Below are 9923 nucleotides of genomic sequence, written 5' to 3'. Positions count from 1 at the left end.
TAATGGCTTTTTCCCTCGTATATATCCCGCAGTGCAAAGTTCCGACGCCGAACAAGGATAATAAAATTCAATAAAATCAATAGAAGCGTTTCTAAACTATAATACCACGGTCATATTGTATACCATAAACGTATTTATTATTTTTCCCTTTTAATGTTTATTTCAAACAAATTCAAACCTGTATAGTAATAAACTTTTTATTCATTTTTTTTACTTTATTTTTTTTTTTTTTTTTTGTTGTTGGTCTAAGACGTAAGAAAAAACTTATTTCTTAGTAATATTAACACTGAATACAAATTTTCAAAATTGTTGAAACTTCTCATTTGATTAAATAACTTCTAAAAAGTTGTGATGTAAAAATTCTTTAAATTACTATTTATACACGACACGGCGAAGTTAGGGTTGTCATTCCAATTTTATAATTTGCATATTATAATATTTTAAACTTATAGATTATTTTAAAATAAATATTCATTAAATCTAATATCAAAAGTAGTATGCAATTAATTAACATCGTTTGACTGCAAAAATAAAAATAAAAAAAAATAAAACTTTTCCGCGAGTTCCACGGCTTAATGTTTTATAATTCCTCCGTTGAACGAGCGCCGCTCGCCGATTGTACAAGGTAAACGAGTGCCATGGACACGTACCAGTTAAAACAAACGACTGGGTATAAATTCAAACCTCATTCTGGCGAGATGTGAGGATGGCAAGAAAAAATATGTGCATGTGGGTAGTACATTCACGAACAACCCTAATCTCTACACCAAAACCAACATTACAATGTAAACCCCGACACTATTACTTGCAGTTAAACCGTTTTTCTTTCAGATTCAAATCAAACGATGTTCAAAATAATATCGTGATATCCGTCTCATCATCCATGCAAGTGAGTTTGGGTTTATTTTTTTTCCACCCATTATCCAGCGTATTATGTCACCTCACTATATTGTTATCGAAATAATCAGCGCGGGAAAAAGTGCCGTAATAAAAAATGTATACCGATTTAATACAACTAACTGATTAAATTATTATGAAACTGACCGTAACACGGTTTCAATAGAATTTTCAAAAGCCAAGTATCCGATACTGCTCTTCGGGGAGTATTATAAGTTTCCGAAAACGGCTAGTCGTTAATATTTGTTCAATATTTACCGCGAACTTTAAATGTTATTGCTTTTGTGCAAGCAAGCTAGCATATAAATTAAATGTATCTATTAATAACTTATAATTGTCCTATTCCTAACCATACGTAACATTAATAAATTGCATTTCATAGCTTTAAAGATAATAAGGGTATCTTTTAATCCGGTTAATTGTTATTAAGGGATATAAATACTCCATGTACATAAATGATAATGTTAAACAATTCATTTTTGTAAAGTTTTATTGCAGAAAATTAATAATTAAAAATTGTTAGTCTTAAAAACGTTCTGCAGGACTACTAAGTAACTCATAATGTAAGATAGTTAACAATAAAATTAACAAAATTTCAAGAGAAGTTTACTCATTTTATACACGATAAAATATAACACTGTAGTGGGTATTATTTAATTAGAAACCTTGTGATGTTTAAATATACATGAATCAAGATTAACAATTATAATGATAATAAACATAACAACGTTAAAATAATAATTTTGTTAACCATATCCTTTATTATCAACAACTTTATTCAAGAATGAAAATACAATATTATTTGTCCTAACCTACAATCGGATAATGTGACTTGAAATTGTACGAGTAAGTATATTGAATCAAACTTTAAAATAAACCATCATTGGTTATTAAAATCAAATACCTAGCTCATCATCACTTAAATATATTGGTTTTTTCTAAAATAAATAAATAAATAATTATCATTCCAAAGGCTCACATAGCTTTTGATTCTAATTTTTAAAACCAATATGACATTATTTCGCATGTTACTCTCAGACTTGTAGTACATTTTAAATAATGATATCGGAAAGTATGGAGCATGGGCTTAGTTCTTATTTTATTTACTTTATTTATTTTAATTATTTAGTTCTAATACATGGAACGACTTTTGAACATTGGAAATTGGCTTTCTATTTTTTCCTAACTATTGATATAAATTAAGTAATGCCAAATCAATTTCGAACAGTAATTTAAATTCTCGTACGTCTCTTATGTTATAAAATTGAATTCGAACAATAAAATATTGTAAATACAATAATTTTACTTCATGCTTTTTTTTTTTTTTTTAATAAAATTTATCCTTCACACTAAAATTAAATTAAATAATATAAATTAAATTTCTTTTAAAGAACTTTATTGCATTATCAGTGGTTTTTCAATCCAAGCAATTATTTCCGGTAAGTTTGAACCGATGTTATGTGCACTTTCCTAATTTCCTAGTCAATTTAAAAATTACTTAGCTAATATATTGACATATATGATACATTTAATTGTAATTTTTTTAAAATGACAATTTAAAAAATTAAGAAAGATATATTATCGGACATACATAGCAGTTTAAAGAGTTTAAAAAAAAAAAAATTACTATAAATAAGTACTCCCATTATAAATTTTAATAATTTAGGTCAGATTTTCATCAAAAACTTTAAAAAAAAAACATTTTACGCATACAATTGCATATATATCTTACACATAAAACTGATCGTAAATTAGTCTATTTTTAAAACAAAATCAATAAATCTGTGGAGTAAGTTTCTAAAACTGACTAAAAACTTCTGGATCGTTACCAAGTCCATAACCAATAACAAACTCAAGCGAAGTTAGATTTCTGATCATTTAACAAAATAATAGGTTATTTAAATATATATATTTATTGGTATTGCTATTTAATAAATAATATCATAAACTTTAAATTATACGCTTCCATAGGTATGCTCTGAAACGGACAGCAATCATACTATGTGGGTATATTATTGAAAAATATATTGGACACCTTCATGCATTATGTATAAGGTAGAACATCGAAATATTCCATCATATATGTTCACAAACAACTCTCGCACATCAAACACGAGTGTATGAACTCAAATTATCAAAGTATAATATATTTTAAAGCAATATGTTCGTATACAACAGTATTCATAATCTTATGTAAAGCAAGACTGGCTTAACTAATTTATTCAGCTATTTTTTTTATGAATGATAGAACACAAAGGTCAAGAACTATATAGTTACGTATTACAGTACAAAAAATAACGTGATCATTTGTCGTGTAATTAATTTTGATATCATTGAAATTTATAAACTTAAGTAATTTTAGGTCAATATTAACTGTTTTGTTATTATAAATATAAAACATCCTAGAGAGGATAAGTTTAATAAAACAAAAAATGTTTATTTGCTTTATTTTTTAATACAGATTAATAACATTCCCTCTCTTTCTATATGTATATATATATCAAAACACATTTTTAAAAATTTGGACTATCTACACTGCTCACCATGGTGATAAAATAAAATAATATTAACGATGAAAAAGTGTTCGATGAACCTGGATGATAAAAAAAAACTTTCGATAATTACCATATACTATCTCCAGATTGGAGGCATATAAAGCCCCGTAGGATATATCATCATAAAGTATGCATAAATAGTAATTTTTAACATGATATTTAGCATAACTTGATAGTTCAAGCATTTATTTTTGTTAAACGAACCGGTATTGTAATATTCCAAAATTAAATTAAATTTTCCCAAATACCTATTCGGTATAGTAAATAATAAAAACTAACGTGATATTATTCGTTTTGAAGTTTTTAACAAAAACTGGCAATGCAAAATGCTTGTAATATTAAAGATCTTATTTTACTATTAATTTTGTATTGTGTTAAAAAAAAAATCCTTTTGTTATTCACAAATAATATATATTATAATTGATAAAAAGTGGCATGTTGTAAACGTATTCTCTTAATAAATCATACAAGAATTATTGAATATTTCAAAATAATTTGTTTTACAATAATAATCAATCGTAGTCTCTTTTCAAAAAAAAAAAAAAATTATATTTTATTCAAAAGTCTCACATTGAAATTCTATGACATTTTTGTACTGTAAATTGCCTAATATCATTATAATTAGATATTTTCATCATAGGTCTAAATTAGTTATGCAAAAGTATTTGTATAATTTATATTTTTCTAAATAAATAATAAATTCTTTTGTTTATTAATTTGGATTTTTCTGCATGTAAGAATTGCATATTTGCATAAAAGTCTAAGAGAAGCTAAAGAGAACAAGATTATGCTCGTACACTTCTGGTCAATACATTTTAATGGTTTTATATTTGGTCTTATTATTCTAAAATAAAAATAAAATACTACAGTTGTTTAATTATCGTTAATTTTTAATTTCCATTAAAATTATATCAATGATTAAAATATTTCCACGGCTCAAACGTGTTGCAGTATGCGGCGGTGTAGTATTCTCGGTAGTATAGTATTAAGTATCCCTGCCTATCACGCGGAAGACCGGAGTTCGGATTCCTCACCGGGGAGCCAAATTGTTGTGGTATGTGGCGGTGCAATGATACCGTATTTCGCCGGAAATTTCACAACACTTTTTATTAAGTTATAACTTGGATTTATTTAATAATAATAATTTAATATATGTGTACACACAAATATTAATAAATAAAATAATTAAAATTTAGCATTTTATATTTTCTTACAATATTCGGGTGTTATAAGAAGTTCCGAGAGAACCATTGATTACGCACGAGTATCTCGAATTAATTATTATTGCTAATTCTGGTCGTTATTCATAATATTCGACCAACATTATCATATTTTTATGTTTTGATACAAAAGTGGACCAATCATTGGACCTAATAGACCTCATTATGAAATTGGTAAATTCGGACAGAATATAAATTAATGATAGAATCCAAATCGATGTACTTCGGTGGCGATTTCGAGAGATATCATACGCGGTGAAATCACTCCGTAGAGATACTTTCATCACGATTGTCGCGAGACGGATTGATAATAATGAGACTATCTGTTCGTTACATAAACTAGCTGTGTCAAATATCATGGCGATGTCGACTTGTTTTTCGGTTGTTTTCGATGGTGTGCTGCAGAAAAAAAATAATTTTACCGTACGAAATATAAGAAGAAATTAGTTCGGTATTAAGAACCTTCCTAGATAAAACATAATTTATATTAATATTATTATTACATTATAAATCATTACGATACTTAAAACATTGAAGTAAATGAAATAAAGAATTTCACCTTTAAAAATGTTTAAACTGACCATAAATAACAAAAGAAAAATATATTTCTTAACTCGAATCAGAAATATTTTTTGAAAGTAATGGTACATTAGTTTCAAGTTTAAAAGACCGTTATATTAATACCATTTACTCATACCTGTATCACCCCTGATCGTAGAGTCAAGTTAAACATAGGAGTTTCGTCCTTTTTTAATTTTTAGATGTAAAATAATTTATGCACAATACAAGATTTTGAAATAAAAACTTCATATCAAAAATATTTTAAATTTCCTTTACGTTTTATCTGCATGTGTTACAATAATAACCATTGAAGTGTTGCATTTTTATTTCAGTACAGTATTTGGTCGTATAAAATCAGGTTTGTATAGCTTTTTCTAAAAATATTAAAAATATCTCAGCACCTTTCGGTTGTAAAACCGTTTGAACAATAATTTACTTGAACCCTGCTGTCTCTACTGCAATAAATTAAAACTAAAAATCAAATACATCACTACACATACATTTACAAACACGTGAAGTACTCACGTTATATTTTATGAAATATAACATTTATATCAAAACGATAAAGGTAGCAACTGTCATATACACCGATCAAATCGTATGGATACAAACACTCAATTTGAATTGAGGTAGATAGCACTTGAAATAATTGATATGTTTCCTTTAGTGGTCGAGTCATACGACCACTACAGAAGACCCTTTATTCACACGTCTTCTGTTTTTTATAAGTTCGCTTATCCTAATTAAACAAATGTATTGCTTACTTGCTAATTGACCGTTTTGGTAGTATGATTATTGGCTGCAACACGATTGTGCAATTTTTCCTTTTTTGACCTGACTAATTACACCACGATTGCGCTCCGATCCCTTTTTACTTGATAAAATCACATCACCATTGCAAATCAAATTACATGTGTATATACTATGTATAAAAATTTATATACAACATAAAATAATGTATACAATACATACTTTTCACATATAATTGTCATATACATGCACTCAAATTTATTATCTATTAATTTACAATTTTTCTTCCCAATTAATACAGGCTTAGAACTGTCAATAAATTATCATCGTTGGCTAGGTTAAAATTTTTTTTTTAAATTACATGTATGCTAAATGTATTTACTGATATGGTCAATACTCAAAATTTTTTTTAATAAAAAAATTTTTTTTTTTTTTTCTATACTGATAGTCATTAACTTAATCAACTTTTCATTTCGATTTTGAAAAAGTGTATTTTATACATTACTAGTTTGAGTGCATGTATATACAAATTATAGAAAGTATGTATTGTATACATTATTTTATGTTGTACATAAATTAATATACATAGTACATACACATATAAATTGGTGCGCAATGGTGTTCTGATTTTATCAGGTAAAAAGGGATCGGGGCGCAATCGTGGTGTAATTAGTCGGGTCAAAAAAGGAAAAATTGTGAAATCGTGTTTTATCAATGATTATTGTATAATTATTTTCTTATATTTTAAAATGTTATTCTAATCCAGTGGTTGCCAAAGTGTGCACCGCGATATCTATACAGGGGCGCCGCACCGTCATGAAATACTATCTGGTCTAAAATGTTCCTTATGATTAGTAATGCTATGACTCGGTGAAGGGCTCTGTGAGTCGAAAAAGTCCGGGAAGCACTGTTCTAATATAGTGACATGAATATACAGTTATTTATAATGTGTCTTATGTTTTCTGTGACCTGGATTTTTTTATTGATATTTTTTTAATACTACACAACTGTACTTAAAATGAATAAATTAAATTCACTATGCATCGAATTAAAAATAATTCGTCTGCTTCTTTTTTTTCTTCTTCTAGACTTTTACAGAGATTTAAGCCTTTAAACTCATCGCTGTAACAAAACATTGATCCCTTCCTTCTCTACTCTTAATTTTCACAAATTCTTCTGCGTTCTTTATATTCAGAAGTAAAAGTTATACTTAAATTGATATATTTCAGTCTTTGATCAGTATCACTTAAAATATTAATTTTTTACCAAGTTATATGTAAATTTCAAATTTCCGTTATTTTCTGAAGGAATAGAATTACTACAGCAAATCTGGCAAAATTTAAAGCAAAAACGTAACAAGAGTTTTCAGCCAAAACCCTTGAGTGTCATCGTACCAAACAGCATTATACGCCATTTCTCCTTCCTTCCCTCCTCTTACACACGCTCACTCTGTATCTATATTCCTCTTACATGTACAAACACACCACTTGTCAAGACCTCAATGAGATGACAATAATATATATGTTTCAACTAAGCATATAAAGCAATAAGTTTGTAGCATACAATTTGTTCCTACGTTAAGTACCTATATAAACGAGTGAAGAAAAAAAAGAAAAAAATTCAAACAAATATCTCAAGTACCTACGTTGAAAAATAATTATAACAAATGAATGTACGCAGCAAAATTCACTCTTGAACTGTACAATGTTAATAGTTGCCACTTTCCACGTGTGATTTTAATTTAAAAAAAAATGCTGAGAAATGTATCACAATGATAACATATTATTGCAACACCTTGATAATATGAATGTGCTGTTTAACATATAAATAAGATACATTGAAAGGGTTTCGTAACTATAATTATTCTGTTAATCGTTAATATTTTCACGTCAAAATATTTACAAACTACACATAAAAAAAATGCACATATAATTTTGATGAAAAAATGATCAAATACTATTATTGTAATTATTGTATTATAAAAAATGTATTCTTATAAAAATCAAATACTATTATTGTAGTCTCATCAGTGGTAGCAATTTTGTGGTTTGGGGTTTGAAACGAAATAAAAAAATCGGCTTTCTCATGGATCAGCTAAACCGAGTAATCGCTAAATCCAACGTACAAATGAAATGTCATCGTGTGATTTTTATTTCGTCTAAATGGTAAAAAAATATTTATCTAGACTGATTAATACAATATTTCTCAAAATGGTGACTATGACTATATTACTGAATAACCACGAACATTATATATTTATATTTTAACTATTTTATTAAATTCTTAATTTATTTGTATTAATACATGGTTAGAGTTTTATAATATTTTATAAAGTTTTTTTCAAAAATTATATTAAAAAATATTAATTTTAATAATTTATCCGTGTGTAATAGTACATATAATGTACCTAATATATAAATATCTCGTATCACGGTCGCGCTACTTCAAAACGGCTCAACCGATTTTAATGATTTTTTTTTTTTTGTTTATTTGGTAGATATGAGAATAGGTTGTAAATTATTTTTCACCCTGCTGTCTTCACCCCCCTTTTTTAATCGCGATTTTAATATTTTTGTATGAAGTCATGCGTTAATGAGAAAGTGGTAACTCGTCCGACCAATCACCAGAGCTCGACTTCGCAAAATTAAAGAAGAGGGACTCTATTTACATTAAAAAAAAGAAGTCCCCAAAACTGGCTGAGCGTTATGATTATAGCGTAATAATAGTAGGGGGATGCTACAATTTCTCAAAATTAGTTGGGGTACTCCGTCCCCCTGCGTTTCCCCTAAAGTCGAGTACTGCCGATCACCTCAGCTTGTGATTAGACTATCAGTCACACGACCTATTAAAGTTTGTACACGACCACGCGGCGGCGAATACACGATCACAAACTTTGACAGATATCCAATATAAAAAGAAATACTAATAATGGTAGACAATCATTCGCGATCATAATCAACAATACAGGCGTTGACGTTATTAGCTGTTAAGTGGTACATATTTGCCTCTGCTGAACAAAACATTCGATGCTTATATTAATGTTGAGTTCTGCAGTTCAGTAAAGTCCATAAAATATATTTGCAAATATGTGAATAAAAACAGCAATATGGCTGTGTTATAAATTCAGAATACCGATGTAAATTCTCCTCGATTGAACGACAATGACGAAATAATGCGCTACCAAATTAGATGGTACAATAAAGTTGTCTGACGTATCTTTGATTTCCCAATTCATGAACGGGAGCCAGCAGTTTAACATTTAGCTAACCATCTTTAAAACGACCAGTGCCTATTTTTCATCAATGAGATAACAATTGAGCAAGCTACGAATCCACCAAAAATAACACTAGCTGCTAAGCTGTAAATTATCCAACTGAGTTTTAAAATTCACTAGGTTTGCCAGGTATGTCAACACACCTTCAAATGTTGAAGGTTGTTATTTTCCGGTCATTTTCTTTCTGAATTCAAACCCAGCATGACTGTACTGGTGCAAACCATTTGCGCCCAAGACACCATTTTTATAACACATTTGCGCACAAAATCATAACCCATTTGCGCCCGAAATAATTTTAATAAAAATCAATTAAACCCGTACAATGTTGCCAAACTATACTCTGGAATACAAGCAATACTAAATATTATTAAATACCTTTTAAAGTTAATATTATTGTACATATTATTTATCAGTTTTAACAATTTTTAATTTTTATCTCACACTCTCTTGTATGCATAATGCAACTTTCCACAAAACTACAAATCTTTAATTAGAGTCTGATACGTGAGATGCGATAGTATAAAAATGGATTTTAATATTATAAATCAGGGTTTGAAACTGCTACCGAAAAAATTTGTTCCGGGTCAAGAGAATCCGTTCGGAACCAGTTGCTGATCTTCGTGGTTTTTAGAAATAACGGTAATCAATTCCTGGTTACCAAAATAA

Source organism: Sipha flava, unplaced genomic scaffold (assembly GCF_003268045.1).
Source record: "Sipha flava isolate LNK unplaced genomic scaffold, YSA_version1 258_pilon_pilon, whole genome shotgun sequence".
NCBI lineage: Eukaryota > Metazoa > Arthropoda > Insecta > Hemiptera > Aphididae > Sipha > Sipha flava.
The sequence above is the reverse complement of the archived record's forward strand: the minus strand, read 5'-3'. Positions refer to the sequence as shown.